The sequence below is a fragment of the Rhinolophus sinicus genome, chromosome 2 (genome assembly GCF_057876585.1).
Source record: "Rhinolophus sinicus isolate RSI-liver-muscle chromosome 2, RSI-T2T, whole genome shotgun sequence".
NCBI lineage: Eukaryota > Metazoa > Chordata > Mammalia > Chiroptera > Rhinolophidae > Rhinolophus > Rhinolophus sinicus.
The window spans coordinates 106,817,281-106,841,332 of NC_142502.1; the positions used below are offsets into that span (position 1 = coordinate 106,817,281).

Consider the following 24,052-nt stretch of genomic DNA (forward strand, 5'->3'; position numbering starts at 1 on the left):
GGTAGAACACAGGCAGCAACTACCCATAGATCACTTTGTAGCACCTACCAGGTACTCCCCAGCTTGTCACAGGCGGTGGCTATCCTGGGCCTGCACCAGATCCCCTCCCAAAAGGCCCCAGAACCAACAGCTTGGAGGTTGTCTTCAGACCATAGCAGAGCACTATCCAATTAGCCCCACAAGTGGCACACACAAAGGGCAATCTCAACAGGCACCAGAGCCCATTAGGATGAATCTTGCTCCATGGGGTAAGCCCCCAGCACAGTAGCCCATAAGCTGTGAACATGGCCAAACCCCACAGCCAGTCAGCCTGAGGGTCAATACCACCCACTGAAATGCCAACAGCAATCAAGGCTCAACTATTATAGGAGGGCACAGACAACACACACAAGGGACACTCTGGGAGCATCCTGCTCTGGTGACCAGGGAGAGTGTGCTACTGAGCCCCACAGGGCACGTACTACATAAGGCCACCTGGCCAGACTTGAAGGCATGGTAAATCTACCTAATACATATAAATAAACACAGAGAGGCAGCCAAAATGAGGAAACAAAGAAATATGTCCAAAATGAAAGAACAGGAGAAAACTCCAGAAAAAACAAAATGAAATGGAGGCAAGCAACCTACCAGAAACAGAGTTCAAAACACTGAATAAGGATGTTCAAGGAACTTAATGAGAACTTCAACAAAGAGATAGCACACATTTTCAAAGACATAAAAACCATAAGAAAAGAACCAGTCAGAAGTGAAGAATAAAATAACTGAAATGAAGAACACGCTAGAATGAGAACATGTCAGCAGATTAGATGAAGCAGAGGATCAGATCAGCGATTTGGAAGACAAGGTAGCAGAAAGCACCCAATTGGAACAGCAAAAGGAAAAAAGAATAAAAATAATGAGGATAGTGTAAGAGACCTCTGGGACAACATCAAGCACACCAACATTTGCATCATAGGGGTATGAGAAGGAGAAGAGAGAAAGCAAAAGATTGAAACACATTTAAAGCAATAATGACTGAAAACTTTCCTAATCTGGCAAAGGAAACAGACATACAAGTCCAGGAAGTGTGGAGAGTCTCAAACAGGATAAACCCAAACAGGCCCACACCAAGATACATTATAACTAAAATGACAAAGGTTAAAGACAAAGAGAGAACCCTAAAAGCAGCAAGAGAAAGGCAGCTAGTAACTTATAAGGGAGCGCCCATAAGATTTTCAGCTGACTTCTCAACAGAAACTTTGCAGGCCAGAAGGGATTGGCAGGAAATATTCACAGTGATGAAAAGCATGGATCTACAACCAAGGTTACTCTACCCAGCAAAGCTATTATTTGAAATCAAAAGACAGATAAAAAGGTTTCCAGACAAGAAAAAGCTAAAAACGTTCATTACCACCAAACCAGTATTACAAAGAATGTTAGAGGGACTTTTTTTTTTTTTAATTGGGGTAGGGGCACAGGACTTTATTGGGGAACAGTGTCAAGTCAAGTTGCTGTTCCAAGTCAAGTTGCTGTCCTTTCAATCTTAGTTGTGGAAGGTGCAGCTCAGCTCCAGGTCCAGTTGCCATTGTTAGTTGCAATGGGTGCACCTAACCATCCCTTGCGGGAGTGGAACCAGCAACTTTGTGGTTAAGAGGACGTGCTCCAACCAACTGAGCCCTCTGGCTACCCGGAAGCTGAGCGGCAGCTCATTGACTTCATTCTAGTTGCAGAGGGCGCAGCTCCATGGTCCATGTGGGAATCAAACCAGCAGCCCCATTGCCCAGAGATCGCGCTCTAACCCATCTGCCCCAGAGGGACTTCTTTAACACAAGCACACACACACACACATACAAATGGCAAATATGAATAATAAAATGACAATAACTACATATCTAACAACAAATGCTTTCAATGTAAATGGATTAAATGCTCCAATCAAAAGATAGGGTGGCTGAATGGATAAGAAAAGTAAACCCTTACATATGCTGCCTACAATAGACTCACTTCAGATTGAAAGACACACACAGACTGAAAGCAAAGGGATGGAAAAAGTTATTTCATGTAAGAAAAAATGAAAAAGCTTGGGTAGCAATACTTATACCAGACAAAACGGACTTTACAACAAGAGACAAAGAAGAACCCAGCAATCCCACTTGTGGTTATTTATCTGAAAAAAAACACAAAAAAACACACAAAATGCTACTACCAGGAGACGTGTACATCCATATGTTCATTGAAGCATCATTTACAATGGCCAAGATGTGGAGGCAGCCTGGGTGTCCATCAATGGCTGAATGGATTATGAGTATGTTGTACATATGTACAAAGGAATATTGCTTGGCTGTGGTTTGGAATGGGTTCTTGCCATCTGTGGTGGCATGAATGGATCTGGATGATATTGTGCCAAGTGGAGTATGTCAGACAGAGAAAGACAGATGCAATGTGATTTCACTTATATGTGGAATCTAAAGAACAGAATAAAGAAACAAACAAACAAAACAAAAACACACTCATAGATATAAAGAATATTTTGATGACTGTCAGATGGGAGAGTTGTTGAGGGGGTAGGTGAAAAATGTAAAGGGATTAAGAAGTACAAATTAGTTGTTACAAAGTAGTCAATAATAAACAAGGAATACAGTCAATGTTGTAATAACTATGTTTAGTGTCAAATGGGTACTCGATTTATCAGGGTGATAGATGGGAGAGGGAACAGGGTAAAAAATGTGACGGGATTAAGAAGTAGAAATTGGTAGTTAAAAAATAATCTGGGGATGTAAAGTAAAGCATAGGGAATATAGTCAATAATATGGTAATAACTATGTATAGTGCCAGGTGGGTACCAGACTAGTCAGGGGATCACTTCATCAATTATACAAATGTCTAACCATATGCTGTACACCTGAAATTAATACAAAATAACATGAATGTCAACTGTAATTGAAAATATTAAAAAGGGGGGAAGGTAAGGAAGAATAAGAGGTTCAAATTTTTAGGTATAAAACAAATAAGTCCTGGGGGTGTAATGTACAGTACGATGAATATAGACAATAACATTGTGATAGTGCAGTATGGTGTCAGTTGGTTGCTAGACTTATGGTGATCATTCTTTAGGTATATAAATGTTGAGCAACTATGGTGTACACCTGAAACTGATATAATCTTGTATATTAGCTATAATTTTTTAATAAAAATCTTTAGAAAGTAATTTAAAAAATAAAGTCAAACGATTTCAGGTGTGAGCCACATGTACAGAAACCTTCACAGCAATACCTAGACCAGTGTTTGATCAAATAACTCGTTGCTGCAGCCCAGACAAATTGACACAAGACTCATCAAAGATAAGATATGAAAATGAAGTCACTGTTCAGAGAGCGAAACATTCAAAAGGAGGAAACGATTAAATTTTAATTACTCCATAAGCTCTAAGGGAACAGTTTCTCTGCTCTGTGTTTGGCAATATGTGGGGGTAAAAGAAATAGAAAGCAAAGTTTTTATCCTTAAAATTTTCTTTAGCGACAATATCACTTCTTAGGTGGCCCTGTGTCCACCCCGTTATGTCCATCAGGAGGAGCATGAAGTCTGGTGGCTTCACATTAGAGATGTTAACATTGATTAGGGGTCGGGTGGTGACCACCTGCTATCCAACCACTATAAAGTCCCCCCATCAATTTTTCATCTAATTGTCAGAGTATCCATTGATGGTCATTGCCTGTAGTCATTATTTCATCAGGGCTACAAAGGACGATGTTTCTATTATTCCTTCTGAATTAATTAGTTGGAATTCTGTTAGAAAGCGATGTGTTTTCCCATCAATAGTTTGGATCCCCTCAAATAAATTTCTGACAAAGAAGTAGGATAATGATTTGAATTTCTTATTTATTTATTCATTTATTTATTTATAAAAATGAGTTTATGCCAAATCTGCTCAAAGATTTATTTTTCTAAATCAAATATAAAACATACGTATCATCAGTGAACAGTTTAATGTGTTTTCACAAAATTAGATACCCCTGTTACAGCTACACAGGTGAAATAGAACAGAAGACCAGACCCTCTCACACATCCACAATCATTGACTCTGTGGACCTGAGAAATTAAAGTTAGTCGTTTTACTAGTAAAGATGAGTTTACGGAGGAATAGCAGAGAATTGCAATTTGGGATATATGAGCTATGGCAAAACCATAGGCAAGTCTGAAGAACAAAGGAAAGGAACATTTATAGAGGAAGGGGAAGTTGAGAGGGGCCCACACAGAGTCCCCTCAATAGAACGAAAAAAAATCCACTGGAGGAAACTGGGAGTTCAAAGTGTAGTGGCTTTTCATTGGCTGGGTTGTGATAGTGTCTCATTGGCCGGACAATTGCCAGGGGAGGAGAAAAGCTTTCTTCCTCCTGGTGGGTAGTAGATTATAAGACATTTTCCTATTGGAGATATCAGGCAGTTTCTTCCTGTTGGGGGCACCTTACAGTGGGGGTGGGGGTGGGGGTGAGAGCGCCCCCTACAGGCCCTCCAGGCTCCAACCTTGGTTGAGGTCTCTGATTAATTTTCACATCTCCTCTTCCTTTCCAAAGGTAACCGCTAACCTTAGTTCTAGCACCTAGATTATTTTTTCCTATTTAAAAGTGTATGTAGATGGAACCATACAGTATCTGTTCTTTTGTGTAACAATATTGTTTGTGAGATTCATCCATGTAATTGTGGGTAGCGGTGTTTCATTTTGTTACTGTGTAATATTCCATTGTATGAACATTACTCAATTTATCCACTTTACTACTGATGAATTTTTGAGTTGTTTCCAGCTTTTGACTATTATAAATAAAACTGCTTTGAACAATCTATGGTACATGTATTTTCTTGTTGTTGGTAAACCCTAAAAGTGGAATCCACAAGTATACAGAGGGTGAATCTTTATCTTTGGTATACAAGGACAAACCATTTTCCAAATCTATTGGACCAATTACTCTTTCAACAGCAGGACTCAGTTGCTTTACATCCTTGCCAACACTTGATGTTGTCAGACTTTTTTTTTTTTTTTCATTTAAAACACTGTGGTTAGTGCACTAGTGGCTTCTAATTGTGAAAACCAAAATGGCTCCAAGGTCACCTAGTCTGTACGCTCCCTGTGGGAACAAAAGAATGTCATGGTGGATCAGCTTATGACTCCATGTGCTGCTTGTAGAGTTGCTCTGAAGTGACCAGACTGATTGCAACTGAGAGACAAACCAGGACTAAAGTTTTAACAACAATGGAGTAAAGACTACTCCTTACTTCTCACATACTGTACCACAGAAAGTTCCTTTGCTTCATGTTGAAGAAAGTCAAGGCAAACGAGCATGGCCCAGGGTGGTGATAAGGAGCTGACAGAAATGACTGAGGATGTTACAATACGTAGTGTTCCACGTGCTGTGAACAAGTGGTATCTGAATGCACCAGACAGAGCAAGTTCCCATGGTGACGTTTCTTCTGTGAAAGCCTGGGGGAAGAGGTGGGACTCAGGCAGAAGGCCTAGGATGGCAGTAATAAAACAACAACACCGAAACAATCTCCAGGTTTGGGTGTGAGAATCTCCTGCTCTCGCTGAGCACAGTCGCTGGGTAGGGAAGTCCAGCTCAGCAGAGGGCTTAGTGCTGGACTTCCTCTCAGTTCTCACACCTGTGCCAGGTGTTTATGGCTGTTCTACCAAGGGACAGAGGACACAGCGTCATGTCTACTTTTCAATAGGCTCTGAGGCTGTAGGAAAGCCAATCAATCAGGGTTACCCAATATATACATTTACAACAGTCACAACAGGGGGCAGGCACCACGTTCACCCCAGATTCCAAGGCACCCGAACGGCCAGACCACGGGGTCCCCAACCCTCCTTCTCCTCCTCTCTGGGGCCCTGTGACTGACTGAGCCCAGGGCTGGTGAGCATGGAGACTGAAAAGACTGATAATGGAGACGGAGGAGAAAAGGGGGGACAGCCTGGTGGGTGCTTGGGCTAAGAGAGTGAGCCATCCCACCTCCCCCCTGAGCCCCTGGTCACCTGCCCTTCCCCACACCTTTCCACACATTTCTGTCCCCCTCCCCTGGCTCTCCTTCTCCTTCCCCTACTTACCTTGTCCCGTTGTAAAGGATAAACTCATAGTTCTCCTCCTGTGTTGGGAAAACCCAGTTCTACCCTGTCGTTCTTTCCTGTGTGTCTCATTTACTTCTACAGACACTTTGCTTCTGACTCTTCTGGTCACCAAATGTGGGGAGGTTTCCCTACAATAAGCAATTCTCTGTTTCACCAACTGGATGGCCCACAATTTAACTCAGTTCTAACACTGTCTACCTGGTGTCAGATCCCAGGGATTAAGGGTTCATCCCACAGATGCCCCCCCTTCAGATGCCAGTCCAAAGCCCACGTTATCACTTCTGACAAACCAGCTATACATCAGAGCTTCTAATGGTCCTTTCCTCAGGTTTAATAAATTTGCTATAGCAGCTCACAGAACTCAGGGAAACGTTTACGTATATTTACTTGTGTATTAAAGGTTATGATAAAGGATACAGATGAACAGCCAGGAGAAGAAATACAGAGCGTGAGGTCTGGGAGGGTCCTGAGCACAGGAGCTTCTGTCCATGGAGTTCACCCCCCCGGAGTGGATGGGTTCACCCAGCTGGAAGCTCCCGGAACCCTGTACTATTGGGATTTTATGGAGGCCTCCTCACATAGGGGTGATCAATTATAACTCCATTTCAGCCCCTCTCCCCTCTCTGGAGAAGTAGGGGGTATAGGGGGCTGATGAAAACTCCAAGTTTCTTTCTGGTGATCAGATCCCATCCAGGGGCCCACGCAGAGCCCCCTCAATGGAACAAAAGATGCTTCTCAGGGCTCTTATCAGTTAGGAATTTGCAAAGGTTTAGGAGTCCTGTGTTAGGGACGAGATCAAAGACAAATATTAGAACAAGAGGTGCTCCTAGTGTTCCTAACACTTAGGAAATTACAGGGGTTTCAGGAGCTCTGTGCCAGAAACCAGGGACTTCTAGAGACCAACATATATTCTCTATTATCTCAGACCCATCCACAAAAATAAATTGCCCTCCCTTGGAGAAGATCTCACTCTATGATGTAGGGAGAACAAGAAGGATTACCTACGCCTGAGGCAGCCGGATGACCTTGGTGGTTCACTCAGATGCCCCAGGATCGAGTCTCCAATGCAGAACGGGCCCACGACTGCCCTGTAGGTAACGAGGAGGCTGGAGACACAGCTACACGGCCACATTTGGGCTTGAGCATCTCCAGCCCAGGGAGGCGGGTCTAAGCAGAGCCCCGCCCTCAGGGGTGCCTGTCTCCCACGTCGTCTCCCAGGCTTTCATTTTCCTCTTCCCGACCTCCTCCAGCTTGTTCTGCCTGGGGACTGATGGTACAGATGCATTGTTAGAATTAGATCTTAGGGTTCTGGAAAAGTCCATCAAAGTTAGTAGAGGTTTGTGTTTACAGCAGTGGGTGGGGATTCAGAGTTCTCTGCAGACACTGAGATGTGGGGAGAAGCTGGTTCCAGTGGCTCCTAACCTTCCTCCTGCTGCGGCTGTGGGGATCGCGACCCTAATGGAGACCCCACCCCTCCGTTCACCTCACACTGTTCCCTCCACCCACCCCATCCCTGTCCTGGCTTCTCCATCTCTCCTCTCACCTTTCCCCTCCACACAAATCAGTAACGGTCCCAGGGGAGCAGCTCCCGGGCACAGGTGCAGGAGGGACCTGGGAGCAGCTAAGCTCAGCTCAGGACAGAGCCAGGAGGGGGCGGCAGTGTGACAGCCCCTCCTGCCTTCCCCTGAGGACCCTTTCAGCCCAGGCTCTCACTCCCTGGTGTGTTTAGACGCCCCCTTGATCCCTTAGAGTCAGCAAGCCACGCTTCACCCCTATCACCTTGGGGGACACACGCGGGTGGGTCCTGTGCTTCAACAGCCACAAAGAGAGTCAAAGTGTGATGCCGCGGGCTATGTGGCTGGAGAAGATGGAATCCAACTATTGGGAGCAGAAGGATTTCATGAAAACCATAACAGAACATTCCCATGGTGTTGGGGGTACAGGCAGAGCTTGAACCATCGATGCAAGGCCTGTGAGTGACGTCAGGTTCCATACAAGTACCAGCAGGGGTCTCCCACCTGTGAGGAGGGGCGGGTCTTCACCACGTTGTGTGGGGACACAGTGACCCCTCACAGCCTGGACAAATGTGTGGCGTTTTGCTTCGGGCTTCATTTTCAATCTGGGTTCTGATAAAGATGAACTGGAACTTGAAGCAAACGTAACCAGTGGGGAGGGTCTGTGGGAGGAGCGAGGGCTCATGGAAGGTCTTGTGCTCTAAGTCATCCCGAGACCCCTAAGGAAGAACTCTATGTTCAAATAAAGCTCCAGGTTCTAACTTCCCCTCATTAACTGTCTTTCCCTCCCATAAGGACCCTCCAACTTGGCACGCAGGCAGAGTGTGCTCGTGGCTGCCATGTCTGCATGCGCTGAGTGGCAATCCTGTTCCCCCCCCCCCCCCCAATGAATCCTTCTTTGGTGACACAACACCTCGTGGTTATTATTTCTCAGCTGACAGTTTTGACTGACTCTTGGTCCAGAGTCCCAGCCTTGCAGAGGTTGCTCTGCTGCGTGATGGCCCCAACGGGAGCTTCCTCAGGGGGACACTCAGTCTCCTAGGATGATGAGGGTTTCACCTCTGTGAGAAGGGACCCACAACCTGGGAAGTGACAGGCAGGTTGGCTACACAGGCCACGCACAAGTGGGGAGAGACTTGTCTTGCAAAGACCTTGAGCCACTTCTTGACTGAAGGGTGTGTGCACCTGCTACTCAACACCCCGAGGTCTGGAATGAGACACTGCTGCCCAGGTACTAGGGCAGCCACCCCTCCATGATCGCCCTCAGGGAGGGAGACAATCCTCTGTCACCTCACTCAGGGGAGGGCGGGGAAAGGACTGACCCCTGAATCCTCCTCTGGGACTTATGGTCCTGGCAGGTGACCGTGGTGTGTGCAGGATTTCAGACACATTCCTGGTGTGTAACTTGCCCAGAGAGACCCTAGTTCTGTTCATGTACTTTTAAAGGACCCTGTAGCTTTGGAGGGAGGCCATTGGGATGGGAGGAAAAGTCAGTGACAACAAACGAGCAGCACTTCCTGTAACGGACTTTGGTCCTGAGATGTTCTGTGGGAACAAGTGTACCAGGGAGACTGTCCTGCCCTTCCTCTCTGTCCCCAGCACCCCCCTTGGGCCTGTGACCCCACCCCTGAGCTGTCGCTCACCCTGACATTGCTCCCCCTCCATTAGGATCAAATACTCTCCTTCCCTCCCCTCAGAACTGGAGCTCCCAGCACTGTGCTCCCTCTCAACCTAGAAAGTAGTTAGTCTCCTGACTGCTGGTTAGGGAGGAGGTGATTCAGGAGACCCAGGCTCCCACTGAGAACAACTGAGAAATTCTGATAAAATATAGTTCATGTCCTTGAAACCCTCCACATGCAAACACCGTGAGGGGGTCCAGCCAAGGTCTAGGGCAGGACCACTGCCTGGGGAGCTGAGGTCAGGGGGCCCAGAGCTCCGGAGTCACTTTTGCTCTGAGGGCATTTGCCAAACCTGAGGAGACCAGCAAGAGCTCTGTCTGAGCTTTTGGGTCCTTGAGGGACTGAGCAGAAAAAGAGGTGAAAATCTGGCACCGAACAAGGGTGGGGCCCTGGTACACTAACCCCCACATTAAGAAGTGACTCTGAATTGCTGCTTCCTAAAAACGTGAGTGAATCTGAAATAAATAGTCTTCTCAGGAACTTACAGTCACTTATGGGTTCTCCATCTCTGGATGATATGGGATGACTTAATCCTCAAATTTCTGTTGGGGCATCAGGGCAAAAATCTCCTTAGGCACCAAGAAACAACCTAGGACAACCCTCTGGAAAACATAGCATCATTTTAGGCTGCAAATAAATCCTACACATAATATTTATTATTATTATTATTTCTATTTATTTATTTTTTTAAACAAGCTCTGGCCAGTTCTGTTAAAGAAAAGAATTGCATGAGTTACTTTCCCCCACTCTGTCCTGGCTTCTACTAATGACATCAGAATCCCCTGGATCAGTGGTAGCCAGTGCACATGCTCTGTTGTGTTCTCCACACTCTGTGCCCAGTTCAATATTGTTGCCTCTGTGGTGACGGCCACCTGTCCTGGCAAACATGGCGTCGTGATCTTTTTCATATTTCCTCATGGCTGGGCAGCTGTTGGCGAGGATGACCCATTTCACTTTTCCTTGTCTAATCATTTTCAGAGTCTGCTTGTACCCTGGCACGTACCGGATGAAACAAGTAAAGAGTTAACAGGAGCGAGCTTGTGCGCTAACAGGAACAAGCTTAAACATTAACCTCTTGGCTCTAACTCCCCTGGCTAGCTGACAAGCACCTTACATCCATCATAGGTGGGAACAGTACACCTGCCAATCATAATAGCAACCCCCTGCACACTAACAAACACCCATAACAGATGGGAACAGAATGTTTCCCAATTGTAACAGTGTCCCCCTGTAAGCTGAAATCCATCATAGATGGGAATAGGACAGTTCCCAGTAGAAGACAATTGTAATGGCAGCCCCTCTGCAAGCTGACAAGCACCCAACATCCTGCTTAGAAAAATGTAAAACCCCAGCAGTCCTTCTCATCAGTGCAGCTGTCCCCCATCAGACTCTGCCCTGGCACAACTCCATTTGTCAGTATCTCTCTCTTACCCGTCTGTCTCTGCAGCTGTCTCCATCAACTGCCCTGGCAAAACTTCTGCCAGTTCCAAACAGAACTCTTTCTCTCCCTTTTTAACTTTCAATAAATCTTTTCTCTGGATACTTTTGCAGAGTCTTGGAAATTCTTTTACATTCTGTGAATGATCAGGGGTTAATTCTGTGCCAACACATGCACTCTCCACTTTTCATAACAAATTGAAGCCTAGAGTTGATCAACTCCAGCGACTGTTTTGTCTTCTTTGCAACCACCATCTTCCTGCCTTAGGTGTGGGTCGGTCACCAACCAAGAGCAGCCGCCAAGATGGCAGGGGAGCGGGAAAGGTCTACACATAATATTTTTTAAAATGGTCCAGCATACAAGCAAATTCAACCAAGACAGCATGACCCAGAATAAGAGGTAACAAATTTCAACTAAGGCAGAACGGCACAAACTTTAGAATTTGTAAATATAGGTACATACAGTAAAACAAATGTGCTTTTCATGTTCATTTGAACATAAACAGCACATAATAATTTGACACATAAAAATTTGTCACAGGATATTAAACTTCTGGGAGGAGGCAGAGGCAGGGAGGCTGGACATATAATTTGACACATAATAATAAAAGCACCGACACATAATAATTTGAGTGGGGAACTGGAAATTATAAAAGGTGACATAGCAGATTTTAAAAGGGACCTGTATTAGTTTGCTAGGGCTGCTGTAACAAAGGACAACAAGCTAGATGGCTTGAAACAGCAGGAGTTTATTGGATCACGGTTCTGGAGGCTGGAGGCCTGAAATGAAGGTGTTGGAAGGCCACGCCCCCTCAGAGATTCTGGCTACAATCCTTCCCGCCTCCTCCTAGCTTCTGGTGGCTGCTGGCAGTGGTTGGCATTCCTTGGTTTGCAGCTGACCTCTGCCAGTCCAATCTCTGCCTCCATCTACATGTGTTGTTTTCCCTATTTGTCACATAAACTTCCCTCTGTGCAAGTCTGTCTCTGTGTCCAAATTTCCTGTTTTTGTAAAGACACCACTTATATGGAGGTCACCACCCTAATGACCCCATCTTAACTGGTTAAATCTGCAAAGGTCCAATTTCCAAACAAGGTCACACTCTGAGATACAGGGGGTTGTTTGCAACATATCCTTTTTGGGGGAACACAATTCAGCATAGAACAGAACCCAGGAGAAATTTTAAAATTGAAAAAATAGATAACTGAAATTAAGACCAAATGGATAGGTTCAAGAAGAGAGAAGATATCTTTAGAGATAAAAAGAGGGAATGAAATAATGGGAAGCTGGGTCATCCTAGAAACCAGTTTCAAACAGAATCTCCTCTTCCCACCTGCAGGCTGTGGCTCTGGCTGACTTTCCTCATTATCTTCCCTCAAACCCAGCGAGTCTGTCCATTCTCTAGTTGAATGTGTCTGTTGAAGGGACTGTGATAGGAGACACTTATCTCCCAAATCCCTTCTGACTCTTCTGACCCTCTCAAGTATCATGTCAGCATATGTGACCTGTCATGCAAGGCCTGATGGGAAGCGGCCCCGGCATTTTACCCAGCAGAGATCACTCTGAACTGCTGCAAGTTGAAGAGCCCCAGACCCGGGACACAGAGCTTGTGGCCACCAGGTCTGCAGCAGACAGGACTCTCCACAGGTGGGCAGCTCTCGTGGAGGGGAGCAGACACACACATGCCACGTGCAGCATAAGGGCTGCTCAGGCCCCTGGTCCTGAGATGAGGTAGGAAGGGAGGCGAGGGCTGGAAGCCCCTTCTCAGAACCAGTGTAGCAGGTGCTGTTCTGGGTGCCTGTGGCCGGGTCAGGCTCTTGCCATTCTCTTCTCTGACCCTGTCCCAGCACATCCCAATCACTGTGGGGACCGTGGCTGGCCTGAAGCTCCTGCTGCTCTAACCCTTGTAACTGGGACATGCGAGAAGATACCGGGCATGGAGGGGTGGATACGGGGTTCCCCAGTCTGTCAGGTCTCATCCCACACGGTTCATTGGCCGTAGCATCTGTCCTTGTTACTGCTGGGGCCAGGGATGGTGACCCAGGCAGGTGACAAATCATGGGAGGGAGCCAGGATGACAAATAACTTGGAGAGAGGCCACTGGTTGGTCTTGTGATCATTTGTCACCCAGAGGAGAGGTTAAAGGTGGGAGAGATGACTCCTGGGGACTAGAAGCTCGGCAGCCAGGACACTGAGAAACTGTGGGGAGGAGGCAGAGGCGGGAGGCTGGGGACTTGGCGAATCAGTGTGTCCACTTCCCAGGAGCCCCGGATCCAGGGTGACCTGTGTCACAAGGGAGCACCAGCCCCTGTGGTCACCTCAGGGCTTCACAGGCTTGGTCTCAGCCCATATTTCCTCTGCTTCTCCATGAGGTTCTAGGCAGCAAGGTTGCAAATTTCCCTGAAAGACCATCTGAGGGACCAGGGCTTCTGGAATTCAGATCCTGTTGTCATCAGGGTCACCCTTACAAAAATGTGTCCTTTTCACATTTCTTATAAAATGTCAACAAACAAGGTCCTCAGGAAAAATGAACGTGTAGGCAGGCAGGTGAGTGTAGATGGTCCCTAAGAGATGAATGACTGGGCGGGTAAATGGAGAAACTGCTCAGACACTGATGGAAGATCAGGGGCTGTTTTCCAGTCTGGGATCCTGGGTGTCCACACATCCAGGGTTTATATTAATCAGGGGACGATCTGCTCCTGCAGAACGGACCTCCAGGAAGGTGACTGTCTGTGCCAGCATTTTCCCTTCCCCTAATTGTTTCCTGATCCTATTCTTTGTTTTAAGGTAAACCTACTAAACCATCAACAAAATGAAAGACAACCTGCTGAATGGGAGAAGATATTCAGAAATGATATATCAGATGGGGGTTAGTATTCAAAATATATAAGAAACTCATACAACTTAACATAAAAAAAAATCAATCCAAAATGGGCTGAGGGCCTGAACAGACATTACACCAAAGAGGACATGCAGGTGGCCAATAGACATATGAAAAGATGCTCAATGTCACTAATCATCAGAGAAATGCAAATAAAAACCACAATGAGGTATCACCTTGCACCTGTCAGAATGGCCATTATCAATAAAACAACATGTGGAGAACAGGGAACCCTGGTGCTCCCTCTGTTGGTGGGGCTGTAATTGGTGCAGCCACTATGGAAAACAGCATGGAGATTCCTCAGATTAAAAAAAGAGCTGCCCTATGATCCAGCAATTCCAATTCTGGGTATTTATCCCAAGAAAACAAAAACACTAAATTGAAAAGTTATAAGCATGCCTGTGTTCATTGTAGCATTATTAATATTAGCTAAGATATGCAAACAACCTAAATAGATGAATGTAGATGAATGGATGTATCTATCTATATCTATATCTATATCTACATCTACATCTATATCTATTGAAATCTTGCCATTTGTGACAACATGGATGGACCTAGAGGGTATTATGTTATGTGAAATAAGTCAGACAGGGAAAGACAAATACCATATGATTTTACTCATATATAGAATCTAACAAAACAACTGGAAATAGATCAATAGATACAAATAATCATAATAATAAAAGAGCACGAATGAAGTTTGATGAAATGGAGGGAAGAGCAACTAGTGGTGAGATTTTGTTTCCATTCCACCAAGTGAATCTCAGTTGGTTGCAAAATGACCGATGATTCCCCTGCACAGACCAGAATCCGGCCTCTTACTCAGCAGTGAGCACAGCCTGTGCAGGGCCTGTTAGCCATGTCGTCACCTCAGGCACCTGACCTGTGCCCAGTGCTCACAGCGTCCTCGACACGGCCATGTTACACGCAATGTCACTTTACTCCTTAGTCTGCATAGGTGATGGCCCTCGGGTACTCAAGATTACATCCTTTTCCAGACTCACAGTGTGTAAGTCACAACCTGAATGGACTTTGAAGCTTGTATCTGACCACCTTCTCCATCGCTCCCCCACCCTGGAATGAAAAGTGTGCTCACCACCTACAACAGCAACACATCCTGTGAGGTGTTCTGTTCCTCGGAGAAGAGGCTTTAAGTAATGACCTACACCTGATAATACCCAGCATTAATTCTGGCCACCCATGCTTGAACCGAGAGCATCAAAATGAATAAAATACATAAGTGTACATTTAACTAAGGATGCAAAACAATGAAGCTGAACTTACTGGCTCTGCCTAGAGCACGATGATACCCAGCTGTCCTGACGCTTCAATGCACCACTAGGGCCTCCCTGGGATGCTGTGTCCTTGTACGTGGACGGAGGGGTCCAATGTCAAATTGTAAGTACGTACAGGACAGAGCAGGAGGAAGCGGATCTCAATAACCTTTAGGAAAAAGGAGCAGAGCCAAAAGCTGTACCCCCCACGTGAGTCTGCCTTCAGCACCCCCTCTCCTGGGTCCAGATCTTCTTTACGGCCCGTCTCTAATCAGGCTCTTGTCCAGCGCCCAGGACCCTCGTGTTCTCAGGGCTTCCTGAGGTCCTGTCCTCAAGGTCCTGACAAGAGAAGAAGTTGAGTCAGGGGGGCCTAGGACTGAGCTACAGGGAGGTCGTGATGTTTTGAATGTCGGGTGTGAGATAGGCTGTCAGGACGCTCAGCGTGTTTAAGTGATTAGTGGTTGACCCGAGTCTGTTACCATTTACTTCTATGGCTGCAGAGCTGCGTGTGTGGACAGTGAACACGAGCTGTTCCTGCTCCCACTTGGTCTGTCTGTGGACCCCTGATTCTCTTACTCCAGCCGCTCCGCTGAGGGGTCTGTCCTCCCCGTGTAGCTCATAGGAGGATGTAGGGGAAGGGTCCACTCTCCTGCTCGCTCACACCCTCCCTAATACCCCAGGCCTACAGTCCTGCTCTGGACCAACTTTCCTTTTCCAGGGATGATGGGAAATGGCTCTCTTCCCACCCTTGTCTGCTCATGGAGGGAGTGGTCCTTCTTTTTCCTCGTTACTTACTTTCTCTCAGTGGGAATCACGTTATTTGATTATTGTTTCTGTTACTTTCCTCGAGGATGGGGATGGGAAGTTTAATAAAATGAGTGGAATATTATCATAATTTTTCAAATAAAATAAACATGAAACCTGAACATCTTTTAGAAAGCATATGCTTGCTGTGCTGGGGTAAGTGGCAGGTAGGAGACAGGAAAATGGCAGGTGGGAGTCAAATGATACAAACCTCTGTGCTCAGTAAGTAAATATTCTGCTCTGAGTTGATCACTCTTGTGTCTTTTGTCTACATTCTTCCTTTGTATCATAATTCATACTTGTTTTCTGCAGGCTGTCGTACTACCAGCTTGTAGGATTTCAGACATCCCTGAGCCAAGTCCCCAAAACCACGGAGTCCCAGGGCTGGCACGTCATGGTGACACTGTGACAGGTGTTCATCTGGCCCTTAGCCTCAGTCTCTTTGTTTATGTTGTTTTTGTTTTAAAATTCACTTCATATAGGCTATGTCATGGTGTTTTGGAAGAAAACTGCTATCGTCTCCTCCAGCTGCCACCTGTCTCTGATGATGGGCTCACGTTTTCTTTGCTGAGAACCAAGATGACCCAGAGCAACTTCTGCCCAGGGCTCTATCTGGATTCCAGCTAATGAGTCCTGTTACTCTTGGAGCGCCTCAGCGTTTTCAGTGTTTTAGTTAATGACTCAGCCATTTTCTGTGATGGGCGGTGGTGGATTCCTAGTCTATAGGGCTGTCCTTTTCCTGTCCGCCAATACCGGAGTGTTACAAGGGGAACTGATGGTTTTAAGCAGCCCAAGAGTAAGAAACTTAGAAATTAGAGGCTGAAGCCCAGCCCTTGCCTCAGGCCTTAGAGGGTACTGCTTCTGGGGGAAACTGTGAGGGATCCCTAAGACTAATGAGGACTGGGGTTCTCAGCCCGGCCAGGAATCCCAGTGTCCCAGACACGGGGTCACTTTGACTCCTCCATGTTGGGGTGAGAGTATTCAGAGGGTCTTCAGTTTGTGTAACTACCATTTGGAGGGGCGGTCTTAGGACAGGACTTTCTCCTATGACTAAACTATTTTGATTCCAAATAATTGGAGAAGGTCCCTCCCAAGGAGAGGAGTTGGGCCTTCAGGGACTACAAGAAAGGAATGAATGAAATAATATCCGTCTTGATATGGGAGCGCTCCCTCACTATAGGAGTTTTAAGTTCCCTCAGTATAGAAATTTTAAGTGTCCCTTTTCCCGTTTCTTAGCTCCTTAGCCCCTGGTCTTAATCACTCTTCTAATCAGTTTCTAAATCCTAAACTAAAGATTGCTCCTGGCCTAAATCACAGAATGTCTCTCACCCTTGCTTGAAACAACTCCTTAAAAGCCTGTGAGCTGTACTTATTGTAGCCCAACATTCCCCTAAGCCATTCCAGACCCAACTCTTGGATAAATAAACTCCATCCCAGAGACCAAATGGGTTTTAACAGTCTTCCAGGCCAGTCCAGACCTAACCCCTGGGTGAAAAAACATCACCTGAAATTGAGATAAATGGGCTTTGAGTCCCATCCCTGAAGCCAGAGCCTCTAATTTATTAACTAACATCTGTCTCTCCTCATCTAGGGGCTGTCAGGGTACGAGTTATGTCCCAGCGAGGCTTCCAGTGCACCCTGACCAAGGAAGAAGAGCCCCCCCCCTTTTTACTTAATAACAGATAGGGCGAAAGTTTCGTGAATCCCCAGTAGGTAGGGACAGCTCTACCCCCTTTTCAACTTGAAGCAGATACAGAAGAAGAGACCCCCATCCCTTAACTCCCCACAGAGATTTATGGGGATCACGTCTCTCAGGGAAAACAAAGCAGGCAGTTAGAGACAAGTAATGGGGTCTCTACCTTCCTGCACGTCCAACACAATCTACGGGGAGCACCGCCTGGAAACCTCCCAAATTCTTCCCTTATCTGCCCTAAAAAGACAACAAATTAGGCTGGTCCTGCCCAGTAGAATGACCTCCATGTCATCCTAGCCGCATTATACCATCACTGAAATATCACACATAGGCCCAGATGTTCATTAATATTATAACAGACTGAGCTCCGGGAAGGGACACGCACAATCTAAAAGGGTGAGGTAATGGTCCCTTATCTATCACAGGTGTCAATCAAGCGGTCCCACTTGGAGAGGAACAGCCCATCCCAGAAAAAAAAGATAAAGCCCCCAGGCTCCCACAAGCAACCACCTGAATCTTTTGATCCTCCTTGTTGCTCAGGGTCCTGCCCCAAACACTCTGGACTGTACTTTTTCTTCTACAAATGAGCCTTCGAGCCTTTTGAGCAGCTTCGTTTGTTCGGCTCACTCCAAACCCTTTAAAGTGTGTTCTTTCTTCTAATAACGGCCTTGAGCCACTTTTTCTTGTGCTCAGCCAGCTCCTAATTCTTTGGAGTGTATTCTCTTCTAATAAGCTTCTCTTTCACCACTTTACCTCTGTGTCTCATTCAATTCTTTGCTGAGATGCCAAGAACGTGGACAGCACGCTGAGGAGGCCCAACCCCAGGAACGTGGCGGCTAGGATTCCATTTTCCTCCCCAAAGCCGGTGTGGGACCCTAGCCTGGACTCCACTGTGTTCAACCACCAATGTGGGAACCAAGCCCGGGCACCGTGCCAAGAAGGACCCCCTGTCCAGTGACAGTCCCAGAGACAGCCTAAAGGAGGAGAGAAGCTCTTAGTGATGGGCTTTCCCACCACACCCAGGACAGTGCACGTTTGGGAGGAAAGGGGCCCGGAGAAGGCAATAAGGACAGTGGCTCCAGTATCCAGTAAAAAGGTTATTGTCTGACCTGTCACATCCAGGTGTATCCCAGTCTCCAGTCCAGTAATGGTGACCTCTTGTGGTAGGGCCGACAACGGGGGGGTGGGGAGGAAGGAGTAAAGTGTGTTTGTCTGGACACTGGCGTGTTCTGTTATGTGGTGCTTGCTTCATGCCACATTCATTCTCACATGAGTGGGGGCAGGGGAGAAGTCTGGAACATTCTGCATAATCTCTGCAGGAAACTTCAGAGATTGTATCCGTAAGATCCTACCTTTGGCATCAGCCATTCTATGGGGATGATGCCCTCAGAGTCCAAAATTGCAGAAAGTGCTGCTGAAATTGCTGGTAGGTGAGGTGACAGACAATGGCAGTTCTTACCCTTCCCGTTAGTCATGACCTGTGCTCCACCAAAGCATTCAGTTATGCTCTTCTGCCCCCACCTGCCGCTTTAAGCTGAAGTCTGGTGCTCACTTTAGCAGAGTTCCGTCTTTACTCATCACCAGGAGAGCTAATGAAGAGCGAGTGTATGTCCTGACGCTGCCGACAGGCCCCAGGGAGGGCAGGGGCTGAGTTTTCTCAGGGCTGGTGTGACTTACGACTCTTTCTTCTCTCTCCTCCAGGGCTCGGGCACTGACCCAAACATTCATCTTCCTGGGATCTGTCACCGTTTTTCCTTGGTGTTGTCCTGCCATCACCCTGGTACATGGTTCCCGGCCTCCCCTCTATCAGGCCTGTGAGCAAGCCACCTCTGCCAGCTGTCACACATGGCGGTCCTGCTCCCACAATGACTGAGGAGCAGCTGCCATGGCCCCTTTTGCTCTTGGCTGTCCTGCACTTCTGCCTGTGACTGATTTGCACCCTGGTGCTAGAGGTGCTGTGCTCTGTGCTGCCAGTTGGGGCTGTTTGCACCATGAGTATTCTCCGTAGTCGTTTCTGATTTTGTTCTCTTTCTGAAGACTGCCCAGGAATTAAATGTCAGACTCTCATCTTTCAATAATATTTTATGAAAATTAAATAGATTTGTGAATCACTTGTGTTTCTAAATCTGAGTGAGGATGATGGTGGTTGTGGGAAATACTGAGCAAAGGAAAGGTCAGATTCTCAAGTTCAGTGATGCCCCAAAGAAGGTAATATCCAGACAAGGAGACTAGAAAATCATGGGTCCCCATACTTGGTCTAATTTAGGTGCCACAAGAATGGGAAATGAGATAGGAAATAAATTCAATTTTCCATCCTCTGTGGGGCACTGAGGCTGGGACTGTGTGCAGCAGTGTTTCCTGGCTCCCATTACAGTCTGGTGAGTTTTACGTATTTGTACAAGTGGAATTATGTTGTGCCAGTCATGGGACCTTGTGCCTAATGAACAGAACTGACAGCACAAATATCTCCTGTCAAGTGCACTGTGTACATTGGGACACAAGACAGTGACTGTTCATTGAATCTGACCTACCGGAATGTAATTAGTGGAGGTTTTATTAGGAAGTACTTTTTTGGTTGTATATGATCCTACTACCAGCTTAAGGGGAAAAATTAATTTTTGGATTCATGCAATTGGAAAGCTCAGATGAAAATTTGGCTTCAGAGAAAAGCCTAGATCCCAGGACTCAGACGAGGTCTTTATCCCTCCTCTCTCTTAGCTCCCTCCCTCCTCTCTCTGCCCTTTCTCCTCCCTCTGCGCTCACTTCCTCCTCTCAGAGTATTTCTTTCTCTTCCTTCTCTGTATCTCTTTGCCTTTCTCTCCATATCTCTTTTTCCCATCTCTTTCTGTCTGAATGACCCTCTAGTTTTATGTTAATCTATTAGATGGTTTTTCTGTCCTTCTGTCTGTACCTGAATTTCTTACATCTACATCTGTTTATGAATTTCTCTCTTTCTCTGTATTTTTCTCTGCATTTTTCCTCTCTCCTTCTTTTCTCTATGACTCTCTCATATGTATCTTTCATCTATCATGTCTTTCTCTCAGAATCTCTGTCTGGCCACTTCTTGGTTTCTCATGTATTGGCCTACGTGCCTTCCTATCATTTTCTAGCTCTCTGTCATCTGTCTGTCCATTGTCTTTCTCTTTATGTATATTCTCTCTTTGTGTTATTTGTCTCTCTGCTTCTCTCTGTGTCTGTTTCTTTGTGTGTATTCTCTTTCTTCTGCTCGTGTTGTGTATGTGTCTCTGCTTTTCCCTGTTTGTTCCCCTTATTTTCTCCCAGGGGAGTCAGCATTTTCCACATGGCTAGAAAAATGGCCACCTCAGATTTTCATTCCATCAGCTGAATAGCAAGAAACCATGATGTCAGCTCCAATTTAACAATCTGGAGAAAGCCCAGCTTGAGTGATACACCAATTTTTCAACCAATCACCTTAGAGATGGGAATGTGGGACTCTGATTGGCCAGGCTTGGGTTTGAACCCATTCTGTGTCATGGATGGAGACTTTTTTATTTCCAAATCAAAAGTGGAAAAAGAGCCAGGCTGGTTAGATAACAATAGTGGTAACAATAATAATATCTATCATAACCCATTATACAAGTCTCTGTTACGTGAAGTTTTTCTTTCTCTGCCTTTCTCTGTTTCTTATTTCTGTTAAAAAATTCAGTACAGCATAGAGAATATAGTCAATAATGTTTCAACAACTATATATAGTGCCGGTCTAACCACTATGCTCTACACCTGAAATTAATATAAAGTAATATTGAATGTCAACTGTAAATAAAAAAGTAAATAATTAATTTAGAAAGAGAATATAGGGAAATAACATTCAAAGGACGCAAACCTCTAAGTAGAATTTACATAGTCCGGATATGAGCAAAGCTTCACTTGTCCCATTCTAACGGGAGAAAATGCCGAATCACATTGACTTCCAAGGCCAAGATCTCTGATGATACGATTTTCTTTTTCTGCCCTAGATGTGGCTTTTATGGCCCTACAAACTGGTGAAATGATAAATTCAGCCCTTCAGTGTAGAAGGAAATAATAGCATCACCACAACAAGGCGATAACCAGCAAAGGGTGAAAAGGTTCAGAGCGTGTCCTGCTGATCCGGCTGGTAGGGGAGTGAGGCTGGTCACACAACCGGCTGGATCTTGGTTCTGTTTCCGAGGAGGGTCTACACTGTCTGTGGGGAGCCATGGTTACAGGTGACTCTAAGCTTTACAGAATGGCTCGGTTTATGCTACCTGTTTCCTCCCCCTGAGGCAATTGTCTCTGCCTGCACCTGGGGGGAGCTTAAGCTTGTAAGCTGCTCAGGTATGTGGTGGGAACGGCCAGTTCCCGGACACAGAAGGCTGATGCCTATCAGGGCAATTGATAAGATAATTACTTGTGAGAGTTTCAGTGAATTTTGTATCCTCTATGTGAAAGTTAAAGAATTTACATTTGTTATGTTAATACATACTTGCACGTACTCAAACTGCTTATATGGGTGCAGTAAAATAAACTCAGGTGACTTCAGCATCACTGGGGTCCGCGATCGCCATCATCATATGTGAGAGTGTCTTTTATTCATTCCCACTCCCCCATTCGGGAACCGATCGACTTGTGGCGGCTGGCCCGTCACAACTGTCCCCCATCCTACATGGTCACCTCAGTGAGGTGACACAGGGCAGGATTCTGTGTGTCACATAACTTAGTAGACTCTTCATTTTGTGTGGGCATGGCAGTGGGTGTGGGGCACACTGGATGCGGTGGACACTTCAGGCATTGTGCAATCTTAACTTCTTTTTGAAACTTTTTTTTCACCCTAATGGGAATCTGTTAGGTAGTAACTAAAACTAATTTCTTGTTGAGTTAAGATCCTGAAATGCAGCCTCAATTCTTGTAGTTTGCCTCTTTCTAGTACAGGTTTAGCTGTTGCAGTTTTAGTTCCAAGTCCTCAGTATATTTATTTGCTTCTTCTCCCATAAATGGATAGGAAAGCGTGACAAAAAGACATATTCCTCTGGCTCATCATCCCAGGTCACATGCCAGTAAATGGCTTTTAAAATGGGAGACAGTTGTACCTTTCTCAGGAAAGAAGTACATTGCACTACATTTGGAAGTTTCCTAAATGGTCATTCTACCCCCTCACACAAATATTCCCTTGTCTTTCTGGGTAGCCATCACTTCTCTTCCTGTGTGTTCCCCTTTTGTTTTACACTACTTCCAACAATGTCATTATGGAGCAAATAATTCCATTTTTACTGGTTCCATATGGTGCTTAACCATTTGACTGTGTTATCTTGGATTTTTGGCCAAAGGCAGAAAGAATGCCTCTTAACAAAAGTGACTGCTATATATGCTCTTGGATGGATTGGCCTAAAGAGAAATTTGGTTCTTTCTTGTTGTATCATATCAACCATACACCACTATTTTTTAATGTTATAACTTTACTCATGGCCTGAGTACAGGAGATATTTTATTCAGCTGGTATGTTCCCACATAGTACCAATTGCTGTTCCTGACATAAAGGGCACATTTTCATCTAAACTCAGGTGATTGCATATTTCAGTTTCTGCCATGTTGAAACTAAATTTCAGGTACTAGTTTTAGTGTTCATCAAGATTGTTTCAGTGGCAATCAGTAGGAAACCATGTCAAACAATAATAAGTCAAAACCTTCCCTGAATCATTACATCATCCCTGAATCAAGGGGGCTTCTGTAATAACTTCCGTAGAAAAATTCTAGGGAAGGATAATTTTTGGCCACACTGGGCCAAATACTCATCCCTGAATCCATCACTTTGTTGTGATGAGGTGTTTGATGGGCTAGAGAGTCAATTGTCCACAGCTGTATTCACGGGGAGGCAATGTCACCAGGAGTAGGAGGGAAGTTACTGGGAAATAAATGCAAGAGCTGCTGGAGTCACATCATAGAGCATTTCTCACACACGTACCCAATATATACATGCTGTTACTGTCTACTTTTAGGGGGGTCTTCAGGGAAAATATAGTTGCTCAAGTTAGGGGTATTATTACATTGATAGCATTTATGGTTTGTTATGCTTGTGTGAGTTTATTTAATTGTAAACATTATGAAGTATTGCTCCTTAGAATGCTCTGTTACTTCTAGAAAGGATCAATAGTAACAGATTATCTTCTCAGAGTTCTGGCATTATTTAGGGTTTGAATAATCAGGTTGGATTCTTATGAGATACTAGATCCTGCCTATTTAAGACTTAAAAAGTATGTTCTGTGCCTTTAACTTCTTCCATAGTCTGTAGTTTAGATTAGTGGTTTTACTTAATAGAAGAAATAATAGAAAGGCATCAGGGGATGAAGAAATTATCACTGATTTGTCACATTATCTCACCTTCCCCATCCAACCTATCAGTGAATTCTATCAATTGAATGATAAAATGTTTCTCAGGTTAGTCAATTTCCCCATAGCCACTGAAGTTTAAGATGCTGCCATTTCTTTTCTGAATTATTGAAATAGTCTCCCACGCATCTGCCTACTTCTTTGATTCCTGTAATCCATTTTCCACACACCAATCAGAAATATTCTAAACCTTCATCACATCACATCTATGTCATGTTGAAATATTGCAAATGCTTTCCTACAGCACTTAGAATTAAATCTAAATCTCTTACCTGGCTAACAAAAATCCTCTGTGATCTGGCCT

General features: G+C 45.3%; 1 pseudogene across 1 annotated transcript in view; it reads left to right on the forward strand.

Annotated features, from left to right (window-relative positions):
* The window catches only part of LOC109439082 (HLA class II histocompatibility antigen, DQ beta 1 chain-like), a 185,880-nt pseudogene extending 166,387 nt beyond the window's left edge, over positions 1–19,493 (forward strand). Inside the window, exon 6 of the transcript XR_016020359.1 lies at positions 19,084–19,493. The product of XR_016020359.1 is annotated as an HLA class II histocompatibility antigen, DQ beta 1 chain-like (transcript). The remainder of the gene's footprint in view (positions 1–19,083) is intronic.
* Positions 19,494–24,052: the final 4,559 nt, after the last annotated feature.